This window comes from Andrena cerasifolii, chromosome 16, assembly GCF_050908995.1.
Source record: "Andrena cerasifolii isolate SP2316 chromosome 16, iyAndCera1_principal, whole genome shotgun sequence".
Taxonomy (NCBI): domain Eukaryota; kingdom Metazoa; phylum Arthropoda; class Insecta; order Hymenoptera; family Andrenidae; genus Andrena; species Andrena cerasifolii.
Genome location: NC_135133.1, coordinates 6,517,720 through 6,530,898, shown reverse-complemented (window position 1 = coordinate 6,530,898; position 13,179 = coordinate 6,517,720). Strand labels below are relative to the sequence as shown.

The 13,179-nt window shown below is 46.3% G+C and overlaps 1 long non-coding RNA gene across 1 annotated transcript in view; it reads right to left on the bottom strand.

Annotated features, from left to right (window-relative positions):
- Window positions 1-13,179, bottom strand: part of LOC143377604 (uncharacterized) — a 167,958-nt gene that overhangs the window by 61,183 nt on the left and 93,596 nt on the right. Inside the window, exon 4 of the long non-coding RNA XR_013087364.1 lies at window positions 7,670-7,970. This is a non-coding gene — a long non-coding RNA (uncharacterized LOC143377604). The remainder of the gene's footprint in view (window positions 1-7,669; window positions 7,971-13,179) is intronic.

Below are 13,179 nucleotides of genomic sequence, written 5' to 3'. Positions count from 1 at the left end.
TTCCTAGCATTTCAGTAAAATTCAAATTTTGACCCCCCCCCCCCAGAATTACCAACAAAATTTTAGTATTATTCTACTGGAAATTCTGCGAATTTGTTCACCCTCCAGAAAACAAGTTCCTCGCATTTCAGTAAAACTCAAAATTTGACCACCCCCTCTTTAGAATTACCAACACAATTTGAGCATTATTCTACCCGCGTAATAAATTTAATAAATTTCTCCTTCGACCCATCCTTCAGCTAAATAAATTTTAGCAACAGCGATCCAAGATAATAAGGAAGAGTTTCGATCCAAATTTCACGAAACTAAATTCAGTGGAAAAGTGACGACAAACTACCCCCTTGTTGTTCCACGCGAGGAACGACACCGCAACGAAAGGGCTCGTCTTGCAGCAAATTTGTCGCGTCTGGCCAGAGGAAACCTAGTTCTTATTGTAATCAACCGCCGCCCGAGTGATCCTCCACGTAAAAGTTTGCTGGCCGCGCGTGGCGCGGGGTCCAGCGGGGCTGGGATGTGGGTGATATACAGCGGCTCTCAGCAAATTAAATGAGGGTGGTTTGCAGTGCTGACACGTACACTCGTTCGTCACACCCTAACCACAGGGCACCCCTGCTCGCTTACTCGCCGGACAGACTCGCCCCCGCCCGGCCCGGGCAAAATTGAACTGCAACATCGATGATAATGGCGAGGCATACTTCAGCCGTGGCGCGAGCCGAGGAGGCCCAGCATCCGTGGTGATCCTCGCCGCGATCTAACCGGTTCTACCTGGACGTGAGTCGCTTAAAAGTCGGGCCGGAGTATCCCCGGCTGCATTTACATCCTCTTTAATTCACGTCTATGTTTAATTTATGGCTCACGTCCACGTTAATTCGGCGGATAACCGGGTTCCGTGGGTCCGTCCGCCCGGGCGCAAGCGTCGCCAGATGAATTCGCCTGTTCGCGGCGGATTAACTCGCGATTTATCGATCTCGTCTTCGGCTTCCTTTTAGCCCTTTCGCTCTTACCTCTGTCGTATCAAAAACTTCGTATCGAGAGGGAGAAGGGGGGGGGGAGGGTTGGCGCGGTGCGCGACAGTCGAACGAATGAATCATTCAATTTCAGCCCGGCTGTCGTGTCGTATCGTCTGGAAAATTGCAGTATCCGACGAGGCCGTTTCATAAATCAAACTTCGCATTTCCCTGCGCCCGCGACGAGTGAGTCATCCTGGTCGACCCGGGAGATCGAAGCGAACACAGAGCCGGGGATTTTGCTCCTGCTTGGATATACCTTCGCTCCGCTTCGCTGCACGCATTTGCCATTTTATTACGCTTTTTATTTCTCCTACTAATATTTTGAACACCACTCTTTGAATATCCTGTACGTAGAATGATCGCGTTTTATCCGTGGCGCTAGTTGGCACCGATTGTATGCACCGCTGCGAGATGCAGCAGTGTTAACGGGGTTTTTATCACGGCGGTGGAAAAACCGGACACATCTGTAACATCCGATTTTCCCCGCGGCAAATTTCATTCCGTGGATATCATTTAACGAGAATAGTGGCGAACTTCGAATTAAATTTCCGGCTGCTATTCTCCCGATCCCCGCTCGGCTGGATGTAGTTTAGCTCCGGCTAAATTCGAGGAGCGTGCCAAACACGCGAACTTGCACAACGCGATTACTCGATGCCAACCAGGCGACGTTTTAATCTGTTAAATGCGACCGAATCAACGATTTCGATGATTATAATCCCCCGCGCAAGTTTCACTGTGCCGCTTTCGACAAACAGCCCTCTCTCGATGCTAAAAAGTCAGTCGAGCCCGTGCATTCTATTCGGAATTTCATTGAACAACAACAGTTCCACACAACACCCCTGGGTTATACGGTATTTTCTGAGAGCCTTCTGCCGCCGATCCATCCGCGTTTATGATCGAAAATCCACGGCTGAACGATTCCACTTGAATTACAGCGAACGTTAAGTGACTGTCCACTGGTGTGGCTATTCTAATTTAATTTACGGGGCTTTTTATCAATTTCAATGAACTACGCGGCCGGGCTCACGGTGCGTGCCATGCATTTCGATGCGCATCCACGAATTCCGAATATTCTCCCCGCACCCTGTGATATTTTACAACCAGATCCTATTTTATTATATTTGCCAGTGCGCAGCGGAAGCTGTCGCGGACAAATGCCGGGGTGTAAATTCCAAAATCTACGGAAGAGTCGCTTAAAGATGCAATATTCGCTTTGAAACAGCGACTAACGCGGAGACTCGCGAAATGACTGGGGATTAGGATTCTTCCCAGAAAAATGAAGCAAAAAGCTCTTCACCGCAGCGCAATCCGACGTTTCCTCTTCGAGATACGCGCAATCAAAAAATGCGCGCGCTGGTAGGCGTTGTTGCAGCGCTGAGCACCCCGACACGCGCACGCAACTTCAATCGCTCGCGTCTCGAAAACGGAGTTTTGGAATCGCAAAATGGTACAGGACTTTTTGATGTGTTTTATATTGAAGTTTCAGACACCGTTCCGTGAAAATTATTTGCTACTGCACAGTGAGTTTTAATTGCAATAAATTACCAACAACAAAAAAAGTAGCGAACTCCGTGTTTCGCAGTTGCAATTACTTTTCCTATCGTGGAACCGATATACCCGCGGGTCAATCGAGGTGTAAAGACTCGGGACAATGTGCCCAGGCTTTTGATTCGTCGATGAAATTAACGCGCGCGCAAATTTCAGTGGAATAAAGCGATGCTGCGTTCGAATAAAAATAGTTTTTCCCGGGGTGGAAAGTGTATCATCCGCTTTCTTTACTGTCCGTTTTATAATTGCACGGATTCTCGGCGCTGCTAAAGAGGAAACGGGATATTTCGTGGCTAGGTGTAAACGCGTGGAAAGAAAGGATTTGCAGACATAAAAGTAAGAATTTGAAAGGCGGCAGCTCGGTGTTCGGTATCTTAAACAGCTCCAGCCCCGGTCAACTTAAAACTGATAGCTTCATATCCTGACCTGGCACGGGAGAAAGCGACGTTTGCTACTTTAACGTCGCGCACGCTCGATATTAACGCCCGTTTCCACGAGTGCGACGCCAACGGCGCCGGGATCGCCATACTTTTGCAAAATTGGTCGCCCCCGGGACATATATAACCCGATGGCGCTCGTAACACGAGCCCCGTGTATCTTTCGAGGGGCCCCGCGATAAAGTTATAATGATTAAAAGGCGACGACTTGATCGCGACACCTGTGCAACGAGCCCCCAGCAATTACCAAACGAGATATCATCTACATATGCTGTTTCCATCGAAATTAGAAGGGAATTCTACCGTCAGCAGAACTTTGAAAATTCAAATGAAATACATAGATCGAGATGAGAAGGCAACCTAAGATAGCTAAAATACTATGGGCGATTAATTTCCACATGTACGTATCTAAACTCGTGATCGAAGCTGTAAACTGATTACAGCAATCGATATTTCAGATAGAATAGTATTAGAATAAAAATTGTAAATGAATTTACTGCTCGATCTAGCAACCCCGATAAGCCTAAATTCTGCTAAACGGCGGTACCATTCCCGAAGCATTTAACAGCGGATAGCGTCGCTCAACCGGCAACGATCGCCAATGTAAAACGTTGCGCAAACAGCTGATTATTCAACAACCGCCTGGGGGGTGCAGTAAAAGACAATATTGCAGGGAGTTCGCGGAGGTTACTGTTCCTCTACGCAGTCTTACTGTATTCCGCTTCATTTCAAGTCGTTAGTGTCGACTCATAAAACGCCGCGCCACATACCCTATATACCCTCCCTTAATCTCTTTCGCCGTTATCAGAGCTTGCATATTTAATGCACTTAGAAACCTGCGTCTGTATTCATAACTCGCCGTTAGCGCTGATAGCGGGCTCCGTACAGGCACCGCGTAAAAAGCATTAGAAAGTTAAGAGCGGTACTAAAAGAGAGTTTCGACCAGCGCACACAGCGGAAGGGTAGCTTTGAAATGATCATATTTTTACCAAAGCTCGAACCATTAATCTTGCAACCGAATAATGTTATTAACTGTTACACGAGCGTCCCAGCGACGAAACGAACGAGCTCCGCCCTTTCCTTTCCCTCCCTTAAATATATCCTCGTTTAAGCCTCCAAATTAACGAATGGTGGACAATTACAAGGAATATACACGACAGGTACATTTTACAAGTTCGCGGAAAGAATCTAGTAGGCTATCGTAAAACCTTCTTAACGATAAAAATTCTCTCCAAGCCACTAAACAGTTATTAAACAAATATTCTTTACGAAAGAAAATAAAGCGTACGAACGAAAGATTTTTTTTCATAAAATTCGCAATAGCGGCTGCGCCCGAAATGAAGCGAATTTCGGCACACCTTCGGTTACAAATTCCAGCAGGCCCAAGTTGCCGAAACTTTTATCGAAACGTTCGGAGGGGCTGGAACTCTTAAAAACACTCGAAAGGGTGTTCCCGTAGGGGAGAATGGCAGAGCTGGCGAACAACGCGGCGAACTTCAGCCGAGAGTTCGAAAGTTACACCGAATTCAGCGGCCCCCGCGGCTCTCGCGATATTACGTACGAAATTATGAACGGAGATGCCGCCGAGAATGGGTATATCGACTCCTGCGAATATCGGCTTTCATAAACGCACACCCGCGCACAGGCCGCTCTGCTTTTTCCGCGGGAAATCCAGCAACTAAAACTGATAGCTTCATATTTAGGCAACGAGTGCTGCTCTCTCTCCCTCTGTGTAGGTAAATAATGAGGTGAAGGTTCTTATGCAGTGTTGATTAGTGGACGAAAATACTGGACAATATTGTCCAATATTGCAATAAAGATTCCCAAGGAAGGACTCTTTACTGAACAGTCTATAGATAGCAATATTTTCTGTCAGTATACATAATCCAGCGTTCAGAATGCTTAATGATCGCTGACCCAGTTCAGATTAAGGGTTTCCGATAAACCGTCCAATAATTGGTACAATTATTCCCTAATAATTAGTGTAACGACCTATTTCAACGACTTATCACTCTCTGAAATATCCATCGACTTGGGAATCTGTTTGGTCGATCTAAATGACAGGTCTGACAAGTTCCTTGTATTAGACAACTCCTGTGAGTCGGTTTCAAGATTCTAGAAGCGATCCCCGAGGTAAATTACCGTCGAAATCAGTGAATTCTGGTTACTAAATCATAGGACAATAATATCTAAATTTGACGACTTCTTCGTAGACCTCGACTTAACAATTTCATTAGCAAAGTACCCTTATCCGTGTTGTAACTGATCGCGACGCTGCATATAAACATACGTATCCAATAACCCGCAATAATATTTGTATGAACCGAAACGTTCCGTGACGTCGCGTGTCTGAACGGATAATATAAATCGAACTTTAAGGGGTCATTCTACTTTGATCGACCGAAAGATTAAGCTACTTGTAAAGATTTTGTTCTCAGTAAATACAACATATAATGAAATAAATCTTTTCGGCATTTATTAAGCTACTCTTATATTATATCAAAATAATTTAAAAAGAATTTATGCAATTTGTTTTAATTGTTTTTTTACAGTGTCAATATGGAACCTAAAAAAAGAGGTATGTTCACGGCGTAGGTGATTTCCCGGGTCAGGGTTATCCGAAACAAGAAATTCCAAAAGATTCTTAATCTATATGAGTGTCGCTATAGCCCCTAGCACAATTAACAATTTTCGTCGAGAAACAACCGAGATTTTTCTCATGGAACACCCGAGAATACAACCTTTTGCAAAACATTTTTTTTAAACCGACGCCATTTATTTACTTTTCAACAAAAATTGTCAATTGCGCTAGGTGGTATAGAGACACTCGTACAGATTAAGAATCTTTTGGAATTTCTTGTTTCGGATAAGCCTGAGCCGGGAAATCACCTACGCCGTGAACATACCTCTTTTTTAGGTTCCATATTGACACTGTAAACAAACGATTAAAACAAATTGCAAAAATTCATCTTAATTTTTTTTGTATAATATAAGAGTAGCTTAATAAATACCCAAAAGATTTATTTCATTATGTGTTGCATTTACTCAGAAAAATATCTTTAAAAATAGCTCAATTTTTCAGGGATTCAAAGTAGAATGACCCCTTAAAGACATCTGTAGACAGGTGTCATAGAAACATCTTGACACAGACGTTTCAAAGACGTCCCCTAACAAGGTCGCGAGACGTTCAGACCAAAAACAGGCGTAGACGGTCTTAAAGACGTCGTGCGCTGTCTGGGTTGTAACTTCACACCTAAATCCGCGTGCATTCCTAAATTTCCATTTAAACTGTTCATTAAGTCGCCAACAGAACTGCAGTATTCTCACCACCCCCATAGCATAACCGAGTAAGACGACGAGGCAGTGGTATCCCGCCGCCAACAAAGGCCAATTACCTTCTGTCTCAGCTTCATCGATTCGCGGGAAAACAGCCGCGACTCGCGTCTGCAATTGACGCCCGGCGTCCCTCATTCTCGTCACGCGCCACGAAAGCGACACCGGTGAAATGCTAATCAGCGTCGAAGCGAGCTCCCCAGGAAGCCCGCGAGCACCGTGGAATATCCTCGTTTAAACGTCGACGAGAAGTGGCCCTCGTCAGCCTCTTCTCGATATTAAAGAAGCGGCGCGAACGCTTTCAGCGACCGTTCCTCGGCCGGCAGCCCTTGCCGCCAGAAATCCCTTCCCCCGAAATTTGTTTCGTCTTAATAACGAGATCCCCGGCTCCCGGCGAGCAAAACTTTCTCCGGGGCGATAGAGGTCGGAGGAAGAGGGCTGGCAACGGGGGAGAAAACAGCCGGAGCGATGGGTCGACGGATGGGGCGCGTTTGATTCGCCATCAATCAAATAGCTCGAAGCCAATAAGCGTCGATATCCCTCATTCCTAACGGGAAGTGCTACCACGGGCGCTGCCGATGAAAATGGAAATCTGCGCAGGGACTCTAGGGTTGTCTCGACCCGAAATCTCGCGTGTCAGAAAGTTGCCGGTTTAAGGGATGATGGCTCGCGGTGTTGCTACAGCCGGCAAGTCGATTGGCCACTTGTCTGGCTGTGAGTCATGCCGAATGCAACTTCTACTTCTCTGCCGCGCAAGCTTGCTCCTTTATCTGATAGACAGACACTCTGTGCGCGTGAGTTGCCACTTATGTGTCTCATATTACAATGGAGGAGGCGATGCGATGAGAAATTAAAGGTGTAGCACGGAGGGAGTACATTAAAGTTTTGCTAAGAATGAAAATTGAGGTGGACGATGTCCCTTGATTATACCGATTCCATTGACTTCGTAAACCAAATGATTCGGAGCGTTAATACCGCGCAGAATAGTCTCAGAAGCTCGTAATTAACAGAAACGTTCGCGACTTTGATGAGCTGAGTGCGCCTACGTTTCAGCTAACGCTTCGTTAACCGTTGCAGCGAAAGCTTGCGCGGGAAAGAAGGAAAAGTGAATTACGACGAAGCGTGGCCCGTTATTTGTATTCATGAACGAGAGTTGAATTCAATTTGATAACGTTGCGCGATGTAACAGGTTCAAACGAAGTTCCGCCGGCAAACTTGATTACGCAAGCTTCGTCGTATTCGATCCACTTCTCTGCGAAATTATTAAAGTTACGAGCTTCCCTTTTAATCTCACGCCGAGCGGCGATGAGAAGAAGGGGATAAAACGTGCGTTCTACTTACCGGAGGTGAGGCTTTCGTTGGCACGAGCGACGCAGGAAGGCCGAAGGTGTACCGGGCTTCTGTCGACAGGAGACCGCGGAAGAATATGGCGTCAGCAAGTTGGCTGGTTCTCGGGACGGTCCTCCAAGAGAGGCCAGAGTCCGTGAGACTCGGAAGAATCGCATCTTTCACGGGAATGAAAGGGACGTCAAGATTGCACCAGGACGAGATAAAACATGTGCGACTTGTGCCGCGTCGACAATGACCGCCTTTTGTTCTGGTCGGCGCGTGGACGTCATTGAAGAATGACTGCGATCGATGCCTGCAACAGAGAAGCATTCTTCGTGGCAGCGGGACTAGGTACTGTACGAAAATTCCGAGCAATCGCGTAAATGGACACTGTAAGTGCCTTCTTTAATTTCCATCTGAGGAGAACGGGAGCAAGACGGGCCCGAGATCCCAGGAACACACAGAGCTTTGAAGAAGCATTTTAAATCGATAGCGGTGGCGAAGTTTTACCACGATCGACCTAACGCACTGCTGTTTCCAATAAATATCCCCCGAATGGTAGCAACCACTAAAATCCTGCGTATATGTTTAAAGAAAAAAGAAAAGAAAGCAAAACGCAATTGCCATTTCGGTTAGCATCGTCAAGGGCCTAGTGCCGCCTTCTATTGATTCATTTTACGATGATCGTAAAGTGGATCGGAGCCAGGTCGCGTTCCCCGAGTTCCAGCGTGTAAGTCATCGCGGGGGTTGGGGCGGCGTGGAGGGAGGAGGAGCTGGAGGGAAAAGGAAAGTGAAGCAGGAAGAGCAGAGAAAGGAAAAGGAACTCTCTCGTTCGAAAAGCGCGCTTGCCCTCTCACGGACAAGTCCGCAAGATATATTGTCGCGCGTATATTTACGAGGAGCCAGCATTATAAATCACGGGTTCGTCTGCTTACCAGAGAGTATACCGGGTGGGAAGGGCGCGCTGCACGCGCGCGACTGTGTACAGGTTGCAACATAATACGGGGCGACCCGCTCCAGGGATGGATTAGAAACAATAAAGTAGGCTCGCGGCGAAGGGTGTGTCCGATCTCGCCTGTGTCGAAGTTACGATCGCTTCCTACGCGGGGACACGAAGTGCGTGGACGTAATTTCTCCGCTGTAGCAACTTGCTACCACTTTCAACGCGGCACGGGTATGTAACACGTGGTGCTCTTATCGAGGAAACCATGAGATAGGATTCAAGGAACAGTCAACGAGGCTGTACACGAGATACCGAGCGCTGTTTATAAACAGCCGAATGGAACTAGTGTTTCTAGGGGCATGGAACTACTGCAACGCGAGCTCGACGCAACTCGTAGCAAGTGGAGATATAGCGAGCGCCTAAAGTGACATTTCGGGAGTAGTTAATTTTCTGTGAAATAAATATCGGTGCCACTGCAAAATTGCATTTGTATACTTCAAATGAAAAAAAAAATAGAGGATATCACAAAACAGCTTTATCAAGAAGAAAATTAAGTTTTAATACTTTGGTCCACCAGTGAAGAAGCGAAGTTCAACGAACTTAATTTTCTTCTTAAATAATTTCTTGTTTTATCTGGACGGCAGAAGCTTGAAGCTTATGCTTAGGCAAAGAGTGGAGACATTTTCTGTTTTTACTTATGCCAAGTGTTTAACGTTGCCTTATGGGGGTATTTGAAGTTTATAACCCTTTGTGACTCGACAGTTCTGTGGTTCCAGTTGCCACCAACAAAATATGCTATATGTAAATCGCAAAATCACGAAAGCTAGACATTCCTCGCTTTTCTTCCTTACCCTTCGAATACCTCTACTGATCTATTTGCTGCACGCACTTGTAACTCACAAATGTGTTTTCTAACATAAGAAATTCAAGGTCCATCATCTAAAATCTGATATATCAATCGGTAATAAAATTCCCAAGTTATGTCACACTCCCATTCAATGCCCAACACGTCCATGCGAACACCTCATCGTTTTCAGCCGTGGAATTCATCGACGAAGTGGGTCCCGCGTATTATGCTACACCCTGTACGTACCTTCCCTTCACGTGTGTACGTACCGTAGCCGGCCAATGTCGACGTAATGGTTTTTCGATAATTGTGTAACTGTTTCACATTGCTGGCCGGTGAAACACGGCACCGTAAACGCTTTACCCCCTTTAACGACCCGGCTCTGACACGATCCCCCTGGCTGGCCACTTACTCTCTTGGTCTCTGCGCCGATACCTGGTGCATGGATTTCCATTCCGTCTCCTCTGACGCATACGGCAAACGTGGACGGAATGAGAATCACCTTGGCACGCTTACCAACGGGTGTCACGCCCGTTCCATGATTTTCCTGCGTCGATTATCACCGCCGCCGATCGCTCTGCTTTTTAACCGTTCACACGACCGACAGCTTTGGCCACTGGAGACACGATCCGAGGCTGGATATGTATGTATTACCAGCTTTCAAACTAGTCACCAGTCGCCTGCCGATTTTACGTGGGGATGATTACCTTCGTTCACGGAGGGTGACACAGGAAATAATGCTGGCAGTCTTCGAATAGTTAACTAAACGTGAACTCTATTGCAAGTGGATCAGCGCAGCGGCGCATTCGGGATTTAACACCGGGGGGAACCGAGTTGAACGGATGAAAATATTTTTAACGCAAATTCAGTAAAATTCATTAGGTGATTGTGCAAATTTATTTAAAGAATAGAATCCTGTTTTCTTTTCACTGTAGAAAGCCTCTTCTTTGGGGGGTGCTAAGGCCCGTTAGCCCCCTCTGGGTGCGCCAATGCAACGGTGCATATTATTGGTCGGATATGGGCCAAATTTTTATTTAAATAAAATTTCTCTTACTGGTATATGTATCGTTTGCGACGAGTTAACGTCTGAACACACTCGTCAGTTCCGTGTCAGTTCCGCACCAACGTGCCCGTGGTAAGAAGAAGAAATCCTCTCTCATCTTCGCACAGAACAGACACGCGCGCAGAGACCTTGAATCCCGCAGAGGTAGAACTGTTAATACGCGACAGTGGGGCCTTGGAACCTCGTCAAAACTTAGTTCTCGGAGGACTTATATCGAGGCTCGCTGCTCGTAAATCGGCGAGCGTCCGCGGCCCACTGCGCCGCAGAGTAAATAAAGCGTTCTTCCTGCCCGCCGTGTAACTCTCCCTGCCTGAGGTATAAACATTTACGGCTGGTCCGAGGTGCAACAAGCTTTATTATATTTTGACCAAGTCGAAAAGGCACCTCCTTAAAATTGTTGCGCGCCGGCTTAGCCGGGCTGCGCGTCAATCCGAGTCGACCCTGGACCATAATGGTTATACGACGCTGTAAATCGTAATTTCACCGCGCATCTCTTGTGCGTACACATCATCGACGGGGGTTTCGGCTTATCTTTACTGCCCCGGTGTAAAAACGCCTCTGACAAAGGTGTTCCCGACACGGTCGCCGTTCCAAAACTGAGCTATATCCTCTCTCCACTCGTCACACTCTCTCTCTGCTATTCCCCATTTTTTTTATCTGCGCACACAGAAAGAGAGTTTCTCGTAGTTACCGGCGGGCCGGCACGCACAATGCTACGGTCTGTGGGACGTTGGAGAGATAATAGCGATCGATGACGCGCGTTCGACGTTGATTAACGGAAATCAGTGATTAATGCCACTCGCGTGGTACACTCGGCTCAGCCTCGAATACAAATGCGAGCACTGGTTCTCGTGGTGTGTAGTGACAGTGAATGAAATCTATTATTTTGATGGAAGAAGGTCTGCAGTCGCGGAACGGGATAAGATTAAGACTTATTTAATTGGGGTGCATCTGGACGGCTGTTGTTCCAGTTCTGCGTGCAATCGCGCTGCGTTCCTTTGGGGTTCTCCCTTTGTCTTGGGACGTTAAGAGTTATTCAAGATACAGTAATCGAATTTTTAGCGGGTAGGTACTGTACCGCGTTCGTCATTCTGATTTTAAAGAAATCTGTTTTCAGACGGATTCTTTTCTCATTAATACCGATTAGAACTGTGAAAGTTGACGTTCACGGTCATAATACTGTCACGGTGGGCGTGACAGTCAAAATGTTCAAGCATCAAATGAGAAAATAACCCGGTGAGGAATAGAGTCATCCGAGCAGATGATTCCCTGGACCGTTTGCAGCAGGGTACTGCAACGGTCGCGGCGATTCGGTAACTTTCATTAGTAGCAACGCGCACGTGTCTAATAGCTCGAAACCCTCGCAACGAGCGCCTCTCTTCGATCGTTTCAGCGCAACCCGCCCCCTCTCGCAGCCAGCGCCGACTGTAATTTATAACGAACTGTTACAACAAAATAGCAGCATCCAATTACGGCGCCTCGCCTCAGACAAGTGTTAACGCTTCCATGAAGTATGCAGGCCCTGATAACTGCTCCCGGTAACCCAAGAGTTATGACGACGGCCGCGCGAGGGCTCAGAAATTTCGATTGAAAACAAAGCAATCATCCCCCGCTACTCAACCCTCCACCAATCTAAATTTTCACGTCTTCCATTTTTTTTTCTGCGCGCGCCACAATTCTATATAAGTTCACTTCCAAGCGACTGTGATACGCATTGAACTCGTCCCGGTAAATAAAGTTTCTGTTTCATTATTTTATTTGCTCGCATTTGGGTTCATTTGCTTTTCTAATAGCAATTCTTTACTTGCGCAGCTAAATAAATCCAATAAATCTGTAGTTGTAAATAATTTTGTTTCCTTCTTTCGTATCTTTTCGCGAATGATTATATGGGTCGTCGCTCGCAAAGACGCTCTCCTAGCACCTTAGGAGAAATGGCCAAAAGTTATGACTTCAGTTTTCAACCCAATTTTCATTCTCTCGAATTCCGAACATATTAGAATTATTCTGATAAAATAAATAATATTAGGGTTATCTTAACCCTTAACTGGTATACTGTTTTTGGCAAACGTGACTGGTATACTGGGGTCGTGGCAGACCCCAAATAAAAAAGGACACAGAAATTTGTAAAGTCGACAACTAGAGCAACCACTATGAATATTTTCTTCTTAGGGAATGTAGAAAATAATAGAAGCGTAGAAAGTTAAACTATTATTTTAAAATTAATTAGACATTCAGTTTACCAACTTAGACAACCGAAAATTGTACATCGAACTTTGGGTGCTTGGGGTCACGAGCGACCCCAGGATACCAGTTAAGGGTTAATAGCCATTTTATCTTGCGCAGAACGACTGTCTTCGACTCACCCTGATACCGTGATTCGCAGAAGGTAAAATATTGCAGACGGAATTAAAAACCCGCCGAACCATGCATTAAAATTTAAATATCCAGCAGGTCTAATAGTACCTCCTAATGCAACACATACCAGTGATCAAAATAATGGGCAACCTCATTAGCACGGGCCAAGCCGGCCGTCTTCTAACGGCACGTATCGTGACGCCAAGTGGAATCATTGGAAGTAACGAGACACCCACAGCACGCACGCGGCCCTCGTCGCGAATATCACAATTCATGTTCGACGGCGGGAGGGCCGGCGATTTTTCTGCCTCGGA